Source organism: Carcharhinus amblyrhynchos, chromosome 5, assembly GCF_965287045.1.
Source record: "Carcharhinus amblyrhynchos chromosome 5, sCarAmb.v2.hapA, whole genome shotgun sequence".
In the NCBI taxonomy this organism is placed as follows: Eukaryota; Metazoa; Chordata; class Chondrichthyes; order Carcharhiniformes; family Carcharhinidae; genus Carcharhinus; species Carcharhinus amblyrhynchos.
In genome coordinates, this window is record NC_137328.1 from 41,443,488 (window position 1) to 41,460,662 (window position 17,175).

Here is a 17,175-nt window from a genome sequence, read left to right on the forward strand (position 1 = left end):
GTTCTTCGAGTGCATTTACATACATGCATATTTTTTTCTGTCCTTTTGATAGAAATCTTGAACATTGGAGACACTCAACTTTTAATCTCAATCAGGCAAAGCAGATAAATTGTTATAAAATAATCAGTCTGGTTTATCAGAACATAAGAAATAGGAGCAGGAGTAGGCCATCTAGCCCTTCGAGCCTGCCCCGCCATTCAGTAAGATCATGGCTGATCTGTCGTGGCTCAGTTCCACATTCCTGCCCTTTCCCCATAACCCTTAATCCCCTCGCTTATCAAAAACCCATCAACCCGTGTCTTAAAAATATTTAGCGAGGCAGCCTCCACCACTTCAACGGGCAGAGAATTCCAGAGATTCAAAACCGCCCCCCTTTTAGCTTGAGGCTGTGCCCCCTAGTCTTATGGAGCAGTTTTTGAACACATTTTATGGAATTATTTTAATTGTTGTCAGCTTTACCACATCTACAAATGTCACACTATTGCTCTCAATCTTCACAATTCGATTCCTCAATGAAAAACATAAAAACCAGGATTCTTCAATCATGTCCATGGCTGAGATTCTCTGGTCCTGTTGCAGTGAATGGAGTTTTGGCTGAACACCAAATTCTCCATTTTCGCTGGCAGTGATGGTGGGGTAAAAGACATCGGAGAATTCCAGGCAAATAATGTACGTACTCAACTTAAAAAAATAAAAAGGAAAGATACCAAAATCAATAGAAAATTGATCTATACTGAGGCACATTGAAACCGTAAGCCATTAACTCATTTGAAGCAAAACATCATAGATGGTCTCTGGAAATTTCAGGTGGTTCTGATGCAGCAAGAAGTTGATAACATGGCTTCACAGATATCCTCCTGATCATCGCCTGAACATTCTCACAATAGACATCTGAAGTCCGCATAGGCAAGCTTTCCAGCAAGAGATACAAGATCCAGATTTTTTGCAGTCGGGAAGACTCCATGGACCTTTAAAAATAGTGGACTGGACCTTGATGTGGAAGTTCTGCCCCCCATTTCTAGCACCCAATTTCCAGCATATCCAATTAGTGCTGGTAGAGGGAAGGCAGTGAGGGTGAATTACATACGAGGGAAACCCTTTGTCTTTACATTCTTGCTGCAGGGTATTTTCTATTCTACTCCAGTGCCTGCTAGTGGTCCCATCTGCAACTTTCTGCCACTTCCCAATCCTGGGGCTGCCCCTGCAAGTGGCCATGAGATTGGTGCTGTCTGCGGTCCCTGTGTCCACACCTCGCTCCTCATCAGGTGCTCCTCCTCACTGGACAACCCCTCTCCTGAGCGGATGATGTCCATGGCAGTCTTGCGGATGATAGCAGAGTTTCAACATCGCCTCACATGACTTTAGGCCTGCATCTGCCTCTAAGACGATCTGTTAAGAGGCCAGAAAATTCTCATCAATGTGCGTATCAAGACAAAGGGTAGCATCACACCAGATTGTCATGACCAATCATTAGTATATGATACTGTGCTAAGCACAGTTCAATGGCTATGCTATTTGTTTAAGTGGTTGCATGATAGCTTTAAGGGTCAGTCACATGATTTGATGGTGATGTCTTTAGGGTGTTTCAGAGACTTCTATTTAGTTTCAATTTCTACTGTACACAGGCAAAGGCTTCTGCAATAAACCTTGTTGTTATTATTTTGAATCTGCATATGCAAACCAGATCTTTTGCTTTTTGTGTAAAACCCACAATGCCAAACATAATTAGGACATTGCAATCTGCATCAGACCTCCCAGTTCAGCAATGATGTCCATTGAACATGGACTAGGCTACAGGCATGACAGAAGCAGGACAGCTGGGTAACACACTTTCTATCCCTAACTGACCTTGCAAAGGTGGTGTTGAGCTGTCTTCTTGATCTGCTGCCATCTCTGTGATTTGGGCACACCCACAGTGCTCTTAGAAAGAGAATTCTAGCATTTTGACTCATTACCAGTGAAGGAATGCCAATATATTTCCAAGTCTTTTGTGACTTGAAGGGGAACCTAGAGGGGATGGCGTTATCATGCATCTGCTGCCCTTGTTCTTTCAGTTGACAGAGGTCAGGAAAGAGATCAGTTCTATGACTCTGATTAACTTAGATGACAGGAAATATAGTAGCAATAGGTATATTTACAAAGCCTCAAATACTGAGGTAAAATGCTGGAATTACAATATATACCTGCGCAAAAATTAAAATTTTGAGTCCAAATTTTTAGACTGATATTGAAAGGATGACTTTTATAAAAATAATGTTTTTGAAGGTGATGGACAGTCTTTAGGAAGTCAGGAGGTGAATTACACATTGCAGAATTCCCAGCTTCAAATACAAGAAAATAGATCTTGTATTTATATAGCTAGTCTAATAAAGTTTTTCTTTAGTTGTAAACCCCAGAACGTTAATTGTGGTAAATTCAGCAATGGTAGTGCCATTGAATGTCAAGGAAAGATAGTTGGATTCTCTCTTGTTGTAGATGGTCATTGCCTGGCATTTGTGTTGTGCAAATGTTATGTCACTGAGCCCAAACTTGAGTGTTGCCCAGATCTGGCCGCATGTGGACAAATACTGTTCCAAATCTTAGGTATCATGAATGGTGCTGAGCATTGTGCAATTTTCAATGAACATTCACACTTCTGACATTACAGTGGAGGGAAGGTCACAGATGATGCATACTTGGGCCTAGGACATTCCCCTCAGGAAATCCTGCAGGGCAGTCATGGCACTGAAATCATTGACCTCCAATAATTACAACCATCTTCCTTCGTATTAGATATGACTCCAAAAAATATTGTAGCACGAGGTTTCATGACGAGAAAGCTTTGAATCACAATAGTGAGTTATTGAAGGAACACCAAACTATGTACAAACAAACTCAATACAGGTACAGGTCTATTCCCACCAACTCCCAGGCTCACATGGAAGATTCCCTCCTACCAGTGTGTAACTCCCGATAGGTGACTGCTCATATGCTTCCTCCTGATAGGACCCAGGAGAGTCATGTTGTGATAACTTCAGTCAGGCAAATGAGGTTGGCCTGCTAGAGTACAAACTCCCTGACTGAGTCCTTTCCATGCCCGCTGGGCATCTCAGGGGCTGGGGTGTATTATAGACCCCAACAATCACATTTTGATTCGACGTGTCTTAAGTTTCCTTTGTACTTTTTGTTTCTGTTTGGGCCATTCCCCCTCCTTTTGGGGAGCCGCCCCCTTTGTCTTTGTCCTAATGTAATTTGAGTTTGTTTACTTGGTTTGACCCGAAAGACACCTCCTGACAGGACCCAGGAGAGTCATGTTGTGATAACTTCAGTCAGGCAAATGAGGTTGGCCTGCTAGAGTACAATCTCCCTGATTGAGTTCTTTCCGTGCCCGCTGGGCACCAGAGGGGCTGGGGTGTATTATAGACCCCGACAATCACATTTTGATTTAATGTTTTAAGATTCCTTTTAACTTTGTTATTTGTTCGGGCTGTCCCCTTCCTTTTGGGGAGCTGCCCCTTTTAATTTGTCTCTAAGTTAATTTGAGTTCATTTATCTGGTTGGTGTCAAAAGAGATATCCCTGACTGAGTGCTCCCAACAAAGGATGTCCCTGATTGAGTCCTCACAAAAAGATGTCCCCGATTGGATGATCAATTAGGACTCAATCAGGGAGCCTCATGCTTCCTATTTAAAGCAGGTGCTTCAATCTCTCTGTTGGGTAGTATGTCTTGTAAATGAAGGGATATTTTGTGATGGGATCTTCACCTCTGTGGATTTATTACACATGTGAATCACAATACTTGCCCCTTGGAGGGCCATGCTACTGCTACACGTGGTCAAATGCTGCCTTAATGTCAAGGGCAGTCACTCTCACCACACCTCTTGCATTTGGTTCTTTTGCCTGTGTTTGGAACAAGGCTGCAAAGAGGTCTGGGGTAGGGTGGCCCTAGCAGTGAGCAAGTTATTGGTGTGCAAGTGCTATCTGGTAGCACAATCAACAACACCTTCCATCATGTTGCTGATAATCTGGAGTAGACAGGTCATTGGCGGGATTAGATTTGTCCTGCTTTTTGTGGACAAGACAATTTTCCACATGGCTGTGTGGATTCCAGTACTGTAGCTGTATGGGAACACCTTTGGCAACGGGCACAGCTAGTTCTGGAGCACATGTCTTGAGTTCTAGTGCCGGAATGTTTTCAGGGCCCATAGTTGCTATATATGCAATTTATAAATTTGATGATGTGCATAAGCAAGAACTAAACACATAATTAATCAGGAATCAGTTCACAAAGGGATTAAAATTTCTTTGAGCTATTTGGCACTGCAGAAATAGGTCCTGGAGAAACAGGCTGAGTAAGGATCAATAAATTGCTTGGTTCTCAGGCCTCATCCATGTTTTCAGGGTGAGTTGCTGGCATTAGTTGTACCTCTATAATGCAGTTCAAACCATAGAGAAAAAAACAATTTCAGGTTCCTACCTTCTGTTCAGCAGCCCTTAGCTAAATCCTAGAATGGGTGAGTGGGGCAGATTATGGGAATGGTGATGCATGGGCAGGATATTGTGAATTTGGCAGAATACTTCTGTTGTGTCAAACTCAAAAAGAATATGCTTTTGATAAAAGTAAAGGGCGAGATTTACTGTCGCACTTGAGCAGGTTTGGAAATTCCCACCGGAGATCTGCACCTCGCCTGTTCCAACTCCAAGGCATACAGGGCAGTAGAATTCAGGCGAAAAACTTTACCATGGTGACCATGGGAGTTTTTGAAGAATCCAGTGAAGGCCCAATTCCTGTCACGTTCATGAGGTGATTTGACTTGTAAAAGGGGTTGTAGAGCAGCTCGGTGGTACATTGGTTACTGTGCCGCACAATGCCAGGGAATCAGGTTCAATTCTGATCTTGGGTGACTGTGTGGATATTCTCCCCGCGTCTGCGAGGGTTTCCTCCAGGTGCTCCACTTACCTCTCACAGTCCAATGATGTGCAGGTTAGGTGGATTGGCCATGCTAAATTGCCTGTTAGTGTCCCTGGATGTATAGGTTATGGTATTAGCAGGGTAAAAACTGGGATAGGATAAGATGTCCTTTCGGAAATACATGCAAACTCAATGGGCTGAGTGGCCTCTTCTGTACTGTAGCGATTCTATAATAACAGGCATCAGAATCTTAATTTACACATTCAAGACACTATTGCCTGTGTAGTTTGGGTACAGGCTGGTGCATATGCTGCTAGATTGTTACGCTTCGCACACTTTACGCCCGGGTGCAACATGTACAGGTTTCTACCCACGCTATCCCCGTATCTCTTCAGAAAACCTTTTCAATAGTTTCTGAATCAACTGAGCATTGGCCATTCCCTAATAAAGAGTTCACAGCTTGAAAGTGGGATGAACTTTTACTTGCTGAGGACATGGGCTTCAAAGACTTACTGAGCCTAGTTAATCCGTAGCACAGCTAAGCCACTCGCAGCTAGTAATGGGATATCTGTCCCGTCAAACCTCTTTGATTCAAAACAATAGCCTTTGAATCAGTCAAGCAAAAAATATATCACTTTTCACACCTTGGTAGACAGGTATAATGGCCTGTAACAGTTTTGTTTCCTTTCAGTGATTTCCAGCAAACTGTTTTCACACATGATTGCCACAATTCAGACTATTGCTCCTCTGTCAGACCAATAGAAAAGTCACCGTCCATTGCGAGGTGGACCAAAATGGTATGAATTAAAAATGTAATCTTATGCGTGAAATACATAAAACAGTGTGTTGAAGGACATTTGTGCTGGTGTATTCTGCGAATAATCAAGTATTATCATAATAACATAACATTTCTTCATCCCTTTGGTGGATAAACAACACATTGAAAAATGGTGCGGCTCAGACTAAAACTGCAAATGATTTTTTTTCCAGAATTTATTTTTGACAGAGTTAAAATAGGCCAATGAATTAAAATAGTTTTTAATTCTCATCCATACTTTAAAACCATTTTTAGAATAACCTTTCAGTAGAGGAAATGGCACGGTGGCACAATGGTTAGCATTTCTGCTTCACAGTGCCAGAGCTCTGAGTTCGATTCCTGGCCTGGGTCACTGTCTGTGTAGCATTTGCATGTTCTCCCCGTGTCTGAGTGGGTTTCTTCCAGGCGCTCTGGTTTCCTCCCACAGTCTGAAAGGTATGCTGGTCAGGTGTATTGACTTGAACAGATGCTGGAATGTGGTGACTGGGGGAATTTCACAGTAACTTCATTCATTGTTAATGTAAGCCTTACTTGTGACTAATAAATAAACTTTACTTAGCAATAGGCTATTCAGTCTCTTGAGTCCATTCTATGAATCAATTAAATTCATATATCATAAATCATCATATCATAACTCTGTCTACCCATTATGGTTCTGTAACCTTTAATACTCTGACTTTGCAAAAATTTAATCTCAGTTTTGAAGTTTTAATTGTCTTAGCATCGAGAGTTTTTCTGGGGAAGTTGATTCCAGATTTCCAGCAACGTGAAAGCAACATTCAGTGGGTGCTGGAAATCTAGAATAATAACAGAAAGTGCTGGGGAAAAATAAAATTCAACAAGTCTGACAGCATCGATGGAGACAGAAACAATCAAGTTCAGAGCCGTCAGAACTTACGTCACAACATTGTTTGTGTTGTATTATTTTTTCTTTATTCTTTCATGGGATGTGGGTGTCTCTGGCAAGGTCTGTGGCCCACTCCTAAACACCCTTGAGCTGAATGGCCATTTCAGAGGGCAATTAAGATTCAACCATGTTGGTGTGGGTCTGGACTTACATATAGGCCAGACCAGGTAAGGACAGCAGATTTCCTACCCTAAAGGATATTGGTGAACCTTGTACATTTGTCTGGCTTCTGAGGATACTCCTGTTGTCCTTATCCCAGTTTTTACATGTTCCTGATAGAACCCCTTCTCTTGCATTAGATTTGATGTCCTATTATATTGCCACATTCACGCTGTTTTGTTTTACTGTTTTGTTCATCCTTTGACTTTTTGCATTCTTTTTTCCAGTAGGTATCTGTCATTGAACCTGCATGTCTGTCCTTCATTCTTATGCTTCAATTCTTTACGTTAGTTTTACATTCGGTAACTCTTTTCCTTTACTTGGTCTTCTCAAATTCTTTTGTCTCTTTCTCTATGCCACTCAATAAGTCTGTCTCATACTCAACACATCAACAGCCATTGCAGGCAGACAATTCCTCTCTGGGTAGCTCTGCAGCCAGATATGCATTGTCACTCTGCCACATTATTAAGGCTCTTTGTACCCAGTGAAAGTACATGAAGTGTCGTGGGTGCACATAACTTTATAAGCAGCTATTTAATGTAAGCATTTATTACGCTTAGTGGCAAGTTTGGAGTCAATTGCTGTCGATCCAGAGGACCTGAGGATATTCTTGAATATGGTATAAATGCAAATATGATTCGCGAGTTAGATCATTTTTCTTTGCATTCAGATATGAGAAGGTTAGATATAAGTGTGTGTATTCTTTTCAGTCAAAATATAAAAATAATATTTTTTGGGTTGCCATTTTGCCATTTTGAAATGTGCAATTTCTGAGAAGATAATTTTGTTCATTGGAACAAAGCGCCTTTCAACTGATCTCAACACAGATATAATAACCTCCCAGCACATCTCGTTATCCAACTCGCTTGAGCACCAGTGTTTGTTATTCCAACTGTGAAATTTCCAAATAAGATTGAAATCTTTCATCGTAATGAAATGTGAGGAAAACCCTGGGGGTGATTTTACCAAAGAATTCTGTCCTAAACGAGTGTGAAAACAGAAAAGTTTCATATCTGTTTCTTCGGTAAGGCCACCAGTCCAAACACATGCTACTTTGTGGAAAATATAATGTAAAACCTGTTTCTGGCCAGCAGAAGAAGAGGGTGGGGCCTAAGCTCGCTGAAAAGCCGGCAGCTCATAGTAGGATACGCAATTGCGCATGCACAGATCTCTCTGTTCTGTGCAATAGCACAGAGAGAGATCTGTCACTACTTCCTCCCCAGCTATCACTGGCCTCCATGGCCAATTGTACTCCCCATGATCACTGGCCTCCACAGCTGATCAATCCTCTCCCTGTCCCAGCTAATCGCTGTCCCCTTAGGCCTAGCCCTATCCAGGCCCTGCCCAATTCAGTTCCTGCCCTTTTGACACTGCCCAGTGGCTGGTGGACACAACAAAGGTGCCAGGCTGCCATTGTCATGGTGCTCGGTGTGCAGTTGCCCAAGGGTCATTCCCCTGCCTCAACCTCTTGGGGGCCTCTGTGGCTTCCAGCCCTACAGGTGAGGCCATCACGGCAGATCCCAGTTAATGAAGACCATACATGATCCTCACTGGTGAGGACCTTTACCAGCAGGGTGCTAAGGCAAGTGAGCCTGGATGATTCCACCCCGACCTTATTAATAATATTTAAATCAGATTTAAATTTGGGTGCAAAGCTGATCTTACTGAACATCCAGGCCGGTAAGATTGCAATAGGTGAGAAATTGGGTGCGGACCTGATTTTTCATCTTTCTCACAATTTTGCCGGCTTGTCCCACCCATTGGCCAGCGAGACAAGAAAGTAAGATTGCCTTCAAATGAAGGCTTGGATCCGTTGGTAATTATTGAAATGGAGAAATGTGAACATATTTTTAGATGGAAAAGGATGTCCTCAAGTGTATGCCCATGGTTAACAGTTAATCAGTGAAAGAATGGTGTTGGAATGTAAGTGCTTTCATTTTTGGGTGTGCTGGGGGCATAGGTACATTTCTATCGTCTGAATCATGTCTCAGTTAGTGGCACTTTAAGTTGCAAGGTATCAAATTCAACTCCACTTTAGACCATGAGCACAAAATTCAAGGCAGACACTCCAGTGCATTACCTGAGGGCGAGCCATACTGTCAGATGTGCTTTCTTTTGGGTGAGATTTTGAACAGAGGTTCCATCCAACCTCACAGAAGGGTGTAAAAGGTTTCAGACAATAATTTGAAGAAGAGCAGGTGAATTATTCCCAAGTGTCCTGGCCAATATTTCTCCCTCAGTCAATGTCATTAAAAAAAAAACAGATTATATCATCATGATCACCTTGCCATTTCTGGAAAGTAGTGTGCAAATTAGCTATCATGTTTCCTATATTACAATAGTGACAACATTTCAAAACTACACACTGACTGTACAGCATTTTGAGTCATCAGGTAGTCATAAAAAGCGTTTAATAAATGCAAGTCGTTCTTTCTTTCTTTCTGAATGGTCTGACCCTCAATATGGGGGCTTAGTAGACCAACTGGAGCACTAAAAATAGTGCTGTATGTCTGTATTTATAGGAAACATTGGCCCAAAGGCACAAAGGACTTATCGGGAGGTTTGAAGAAGTTCCTTGGATCTGGATTTTGTGCTTGTCCATCAGTGGTTTAAAGGAGGTGAGGCTTGTTAATGCCAGCAGGTGAGCTGCCCATTGCCTACTCGCCCACTCTGTCCTCAACCATAATTACACCAGCAGGGGAAGGGGCAAGTGTAATTTGCCCATCTGAGGACCAACTCTGGGCAATTAATTACTGCTTAAGAGTCTCATACCACAGTTGTTGGGATTTTCAGGAGGGCTCCATGCCAAATAGTCAGCCCAGCTGGTTGTGCAGAGTGGTGCCAGGTAGAGGGTGGGTGTCTGTTCCTCCCCTCCCCCCCCCCCCCCCCCCCCCCCCCCAACCTGGCCCATTGGAGACTCTCTCAAGATTTTACCCCCACCAGGGTTTCCTCCCCTCTCAAATCCCAATGCCTCACACCCTTCCCAACCCTCTCTTTGGTGCCTCTGCTAGCTTGGCACCAGACAAGGCCCCTTCCCCTCCCCCCAACCCCCTCAGCCCAAACACCTACCCAAATCTGAGATACAATTCTCCTGTCCCCAAGGTACTGGATAGCTGCCAGCAGTCTGATTATCATCCTTCCTATAAAGCAAAACATTCAGATCCAGTAGCGCAGAAATCTCAGCTCATCTATTAATGATCAATTGGCCAATAAATTGGTAGCTGTGTTTTCCTGAGTGAGCTCTCTCTGATTTCTGACTATTTAGTCAGAGTTTGTGGGTAGATGGGGGGATGTTGGTGAGAAGAACATAGAAAATAGAACATAGAACATTACGGCGCAGTACAGGCCCTTTGGCCCTCGATGTTATGCTGACCTGTGAAAACCAATCTAAAGTCCATCTAACCTACACTATTCCAATATCATTCATATGTTTATCCAATGACTATTTAAATGCCCTTAATATCCTTAAGAATTCAATGCCTCTTATAATTGAGCCCAAAGTTTCAACAATGAGAATAAAAATTGGGTATAAATATTATTACGTATGGACATTAGAGGCTCTCTTATACCCAAGGAAAGTTGTTAAAGATGCATGTAGAAATGTTGCTCTGGTGTGTAAAAAAACAGCAAAATAGAATGTCATTGGAGTTTACATGCCAAGAGACAAGAATGTGCTACAGGAAGAATAATCCATGGACAACTCTATTGCATCTTAAATGCCGCTGCTCTTGCGTCAAAAGGAAGAAATTAATTTGTGATTGGACTAACATAGTCGGTCCCTACACGTCAAATAGCTCATTATTTATCAAGAACAAAGAGTAAAGAAAATTACAGCACACAATATCATAGATCCATTCAAGTTAGTTCTCTTGGAGTGTGTGGGTGGGATAAATATTAGATGAGATTGCAAATCCTGTGGTATGTACCATATTATTCATATATTCAATATTGCATGAATGTGTTTGCACGCAAAAGCCCCAATGTTTATGGAGAGGTGAGGAGTGATCAGGGGGGTCTGCTGAATTTGAAGGCAGAACCTCATTAGCATTTTGGTACCCCATTTCATGCCTGATAGCCAACCAACTTGAGAGGCTGGCAAATTGTCAGATGGGCACACCATCCAGCAAAAGTCCTTAGTTCGGTCTCTGGGGCTAGTCTCTGGCACTTGGTGAAGGTCAGGGCTTGGTGGGATACTCGAGGTGCAGTAGCAAGGAAGAAGATGGAGGTCACAGACAGTTCAGCCAATTGCAGAGAAGTTAAGATTATGGACTGGAGTGATCATGAGGCAAAGGTTGGAGGGGAAGAGGTCATGCAGAGAGAGGGCATACCAGAAGATTAATGTAAAGATTTGAGGGAAGTAATTGTGCTTCTCCAGGCCCACAAGCAGTGCTGGAAAAACACTTAATCACCAGAGTTGCAAGCTTGCCTTTAGCCATTGTGTTTCCTGAACTCTGAGAAATTCAAGCCACAGCTGTTAAATTCAAATTGCTGCCAAAGTCTGGAGGACAGAATCTCATTTAAATATTATAATCATGGACCTGCTTCTCCAGAGTGGGTGATGAGAATGCCAAATGTTTTACTTGGATAATTTGTGTGCATTATTGATAGATGGCATCAATCATTCATATGGCCTAACTGAGGCTTCAATGCTTGAAACTTCAGTTGTTGCCCAATACACAATCGCAGGTCGCACCGTAGCTTCGGGAGTCTATTCATGTAGGGCTTGGATATCTGGATGTTGGAACTCCTGACATTAATTAGAACACTTTCCATGCTAGAAAACAAGTGACCTCACAAGACAGTTTGGGTCCCGTACCAATGCTCATTGGAATGCAGCTCTATGAGTAAGTCCCCACTTTTGTTAGCCTCACAAATGTCAAGTGATAACAAAGATGGAATATTGAATTGACATGCAATTAGAAAATTGATCAGTCATCAATAGATTTTACGAGGTCTTAACCAGCAACATTTAGACTTAAATACTCTATTCAGAGACCTTGGAATCTTCAGAGCTGTACTTAATATAGCTGAAGAATCAATTAATGCTTTACTTATATCTGCTTTGTTATTGACAATATCAAATTTCTAGAAAATACTGCCTAAATTGCTAAAAGGAACAGCATCATTTAATTGTATGAGAAGATAACAGCAGTAAATAATACAATTAATGTTCTGAAGTAACCCTGGTTTAGGTAGACTTTTTGCTTTAGGGTAAATCGGGGAAACAGGCACAAAGTGTGGCCGGGGTGCATCCGTTTGTAAAGTTTTCCCCAATTCTCCACTCAAACCCATTTGCACGTCGCCAAATGTGAAATCTGCTGTGAAGCAGGACAATCAGGTAATGTTTTAAAACTTTACATAAAAAAGTTTGAAACTATTCCTTCAAAGGATATCCCTTGACATACTTAATACTGGTAACTGGGTAAAATTTGATTAATACAGCTGAAAGCATTTATCATAAAAAGATTAGAATTTTACTTCATAGTATCAATGCAGCATTTATTACTAACCCAATTTTAAGTGACAGAATTTGTTAAAAAGTACAGAAAGCAATTTTTCAGTTAGATTGGATGCAGTAGTCAGTTCTCTGATAAATTAAAAAGAAATTAAAAACCTTTCAAAATATTAATGTTAATCTCACTGCACTGTAAAGAATCAATCATCGAATCTCCACAGAACTGAAGGAGACCATTAGGCCCAACTAGCCTTCATTGATAACAATTCCTTCCAGGTTCCATCCCCTGCTAGTCCCCCTCATACTAAGGAGCAATTTAGCATGGTCAACCAACCCAACTCTCATATCTTTGGACTGTGAGGGGAAACCAGAGCATCTGAAGGAAATCCATGCAGACATGGATGGGGGAGTATGCAATCTCCACATAGACAGTGGCCCAAAACTGGAATTGAATCCGGGTTCATAATGCTGTGAGGCAGCAATGCTAATCATTGTGCCACCGTGCCACCTTCCAGATCCAGTTTAATTCTGCATGCGAGTGCTGTTAGGCAAACCCCCAACAGTGATTGGTTGAAGGGCAGTTTTGGGGACAGCGCCAGTTTTTAGCATGATGATTTTAAAACCAGTGTAAAGGATCATAAAATCATGACACAAAAACAGAATATGCTGGAAAAGCTCAGCAGGTCTGACAGCATCTGTGAAGAGAGAATAGAGCCAACACTTCGAGTCTGGATGAGCCTTTGTCGGAGCTGAATCATGAATTGTGCTAAGTGCAATTTGTAGCTGACATTCAACAATCTTGTGTGCCAATTGCTCTAATATTGAGTGATAAAACTAATGCAAGGGAAAGAAGAAGTGATGGTGAGTGACTTTATGGATTAATGTGAAGAGAGAGGGGTACAAAACAAGGAGATTCTATCAAACATGTATTAAACAATTGGCCTCAACTGAATATTGCACCTAGTCCTGAATGCCATTCTTTAGGAAAGATGCCAAGATATTAAAAAGAGGATGCTGAAAAGATTCACAAGAATAGTTCTAGTAATGAAGAACTTTAGTTCCATAGATAGACTGGAGAAGTTGGTGCTTCCTTGGTGAAGAGAAGGTTAAGAGGAGATTAGATAGCAGTATTCAAAATCCCGAACAGTATGGAAAGGGAAAAGCTATTCCCACAGGTGGAAGGACTGGGCAGCACAGTGGCATAGTGCCACCTCACAGCAATAAGGATCCGGATTCAATTCCAGCTTCGGGTCACTGCCTGTGTGGAGTTTGTACATTCTCCCTGTGTCTGCGTGGGTTTCCTCTAGATGCTCCTGTTTCCTCCCACATTCCAAAGATGTGTGGGTTAGATTGATTGACCATGCTAAATTAACCCTAGTGTCAGGGGGATTAGTATGGTAAATATGAAGGGTTACAGCAATGGGGCCTGGCTGAGATTGTCCTTGGTGCAGAGTCAACAGGCCAAATGGCCTCCTGCACTGTAGGGGTTCTATGAGAAAGCATAAGTTTAAGGTATTTGACAAAAGAAGCAAAGGAGACATGAGCAGAAACATTTTCACCCGGTGGGTGGTTAAAATTTTGAATGTGCTACTTTAGAATATGGTGGAGGCAGGTTCAATTGAGATGTTCAAGAAGGAATTAGATTATTACCTCAAAAGAAAGAATGTGCAGGGTTATTGGGAGAAATGGAGAATGGCATTAGATACATCGCCCATTTGGAGAGCTGTTGCTGGCACAAAGACCAAATAGTCTCCCTCTATGCTGTATTACATCGAGTGGAAAATCCAGGCAAAGCTGTTTGATTCCTTTTGATGATTTGCTGGTCCACCCTCGTGACTTTACCTGAGGTGGAGCAGCAGAGATTTTGACTTGTTTTGATTTATTATTGTCACATGTATTGGTGAAAAGTATTGTTTGTTGCACACTATACAGACAAAGCATACCGTTTTTAGAGTAAATAGGATAGAAGGAAAGGAAAGGGTGCAGAATATGGTGTTACAATCATAGCTCAGGTGTAGAGAAAGATCAACTTGATTTTAGGAAGGTCCATTCAAAAGTCTGACAGTAGCAGGGAAGAAGCTGTTTTTGAGTCGTTTGGTACGTGATCTCAGACTTTGGTGTCTTTTTCCTGATAGAAGATGGTGGAAGAGAGTATGTCTGGGTGAGTGGGGTCTTAATTATGCTGGCTGCTTTTCCGAGACAGCAAGACATGTGGCTAGAGTCAATGGTTGGGAGATTGGTTTAAGTGATGGACTAGGCTACATTCACAACCCCTTGTAGTTTCTTGTGGTTTTGATCAGATGAGGGGCCATATCAAGTTGTGATACATCCAGGAAGGATGCTTTCTATGGTGCATCTGTAAACATTGGTGAGAGTCATAGCGGGCATGGCAAATTTCCTTGGCCTCCTGGGAAAATAGAGAAGTTGGTGGGCTTTCTTAACTATAACATTGGCATAGAGAGACCAGGACAGGTTGTTGGTGATCTGAACACCTTGAAAATTGAAGCTCTTGACCATTTCTGCTTCATCCCCGATGATGTATACAGGGGTATGTCCTTCACTAGATTTCCTAAGGTCAATGACTACTATCTCCTTCATTTTACTAACATTGATGGGGAGGTTATTGTCATCGCACCATTTCACTAGATTCTCTGTCTCTTTCCTGTACTCCGTCCATCAATTTTTGAGATCTGACCACTACCGTGTCATCAGCAAACTTGAAAATGGAATTGGGGTAGAATTTGGCCGTACAGTCATAAATGTAGGAGTTTAGTAAGGGGCTGAGGACACTTCTTAAGTGATCCTCAATGAACTTAAAGGCTCACACAGTGATTGTCGTCCTCTTCTTCCTAGCTCTGTGTTCAAGACTGCATATTGTTAAAATGCAGGGTAAAAACCTATTAACTGCTATTTAATCCGCTCAATAAATTGAGCCCAAAATACAAGGGCGATTTTATAATGCTGTGATTGATTATTCAGAAACTGATTTAAATTGCTAAAAATTGTTTATCCTGAAATGTGCTGCCTGAAAGTGTGGTGGAGGCAGGTTCAATTAAAGCATTCAAGACAGCATTAGATGACCATTCGAACAGAAACTATCTGCAGGGGAAAAAGTAAGGATTGGCACTAAATTTTGAGATTCATTTGAAATGCTAGTATAGTCATGATGGGCTGAATGGCCTCTTCTGTATTATAACAATTCTGTGATTCTGTGACTTAAAAGACTAAACTTCTATCATTAGAGGGGAAGGGCAATTGTCAGAGAACAGCGTGCCATTTTGTTGTTATGTTGCATATCTGTAAACAATGGGTTACGTCAACACAAGTTTACCGGACTGTGTACTATGTAATGTCAATGCTACATTTTAATTAATTGTTGGGTAATATTCATCATCATGGGTGACACTTGGCATCCTGATATTATCTAAGACATTTGGATGAAGAATAACCATCTGTAAACAATCCCCCAGAAAAATGGAAGAACCAAGTGTAGGAAAATTAATTTGCAGTTGAAATTGGATGTACATAAGATGCAGAGAGTAAAGCCTACAACTAAATGGATAGGTCTTACACAGGAGCAGATAATATTGGGCTGCAGATAACTCACCAGATAAGAGAACTCACAGATCGAGCCATTGTATCAATGGGATTAGATCTATATTCTATTAGATATATACTTCAAAGACATTGGCAAAGAGAATGATAGATAATCAAGTTGGAGGGAGCGGTGGTTAGGTCCAGGGTAGTGGTAGCAATCAGGCTTGTGTTCATGGAATGATCGGTGGAGGCTAAGGTCTCGACCAAATGTGTCAAGGTGTGTATGCTTTAAAATCTTGCCTAGTTGCTGGTAGCCTTTTAGCTGGCTCCATAAGGAATATTTGTTGGGCCACATGTTGATCTGATATTCCTCACTGCTATCAATATATGCATTGAGGCTGATCAGGCAACTCAAGCGTGCAAAGGGAACCTCAAACGGGAGTTAGACTCTTATAGACAAGGACCTTCCGTCTAATGAGCATGTGTTTTTTGTCCACCATATTGGTTGTTAAGATGATTATTTAGCTCCAGAATAAGGGGCAAAATGCCCTCGCTTTCAGGGCCTAGGGACCTGTGGAAAGATTTTGTGATTCATGTGTCATTTTCCTCAGAATAATCAGAGCTGTTCTAATGTATTGCAGACTTTGTGGTACATTAGGAGGCATACAAACAACACTTAATCCACGATAGAACTATCAAGAAGAAACCTAGCAGCAATGCACCTCTGTAATTGCCAAGCTTGTCGTATATTTAGGATTTTTAAATTTTCACTCCAGTAGCCGATATCTCATTTGTACATCTCTTTTGCAAAGACACCCATCTTACAACAGTAGCTTCGGACTCTGTATTTTGGAGGAATTAGTTCCACAAGATGGATGTTGTTCTGATTCAAACACAACTGTCTACATTTAAGAGAATGAAAAATATTTTTACTTCAGGAAACAAATCACAATAAAAGTGTATGATTTTCTAGAGCAGTAGTCACTACTGATTTGTTTCAATTATGAACTTGAAAATAAAATACATTGACTACAGTACACAGACCTTTTTTTTAATGTGATATAAAATAGCCCTTGTGCATTTCTGTGACAGGGTTCTATGATGGCCTGTTGCTGCAGACAGTCTGACATCCATTTTCAGCAGGTTCTTCTGACAATCATTCAAATTCAGATGATAAAAAAACAACCGTAGCCCCATCTCTGCTTCTTGGTCCACAAGAGCTTGTCTACAAGTTGACATTTCTGTAATACAGTGCATACTAAACGGCAATTGATCTCCACAGTGTTTTGAGACTAAGAGTGCAGTGGCTGCAAGCCCCTGTATAATGAGGTGCCTGAGGTGCTATTGCAGTCTGTGGTGTGTTTGCACTCAGCATATTGACAGGTGGCCTAGAATATTATGCACATAGTT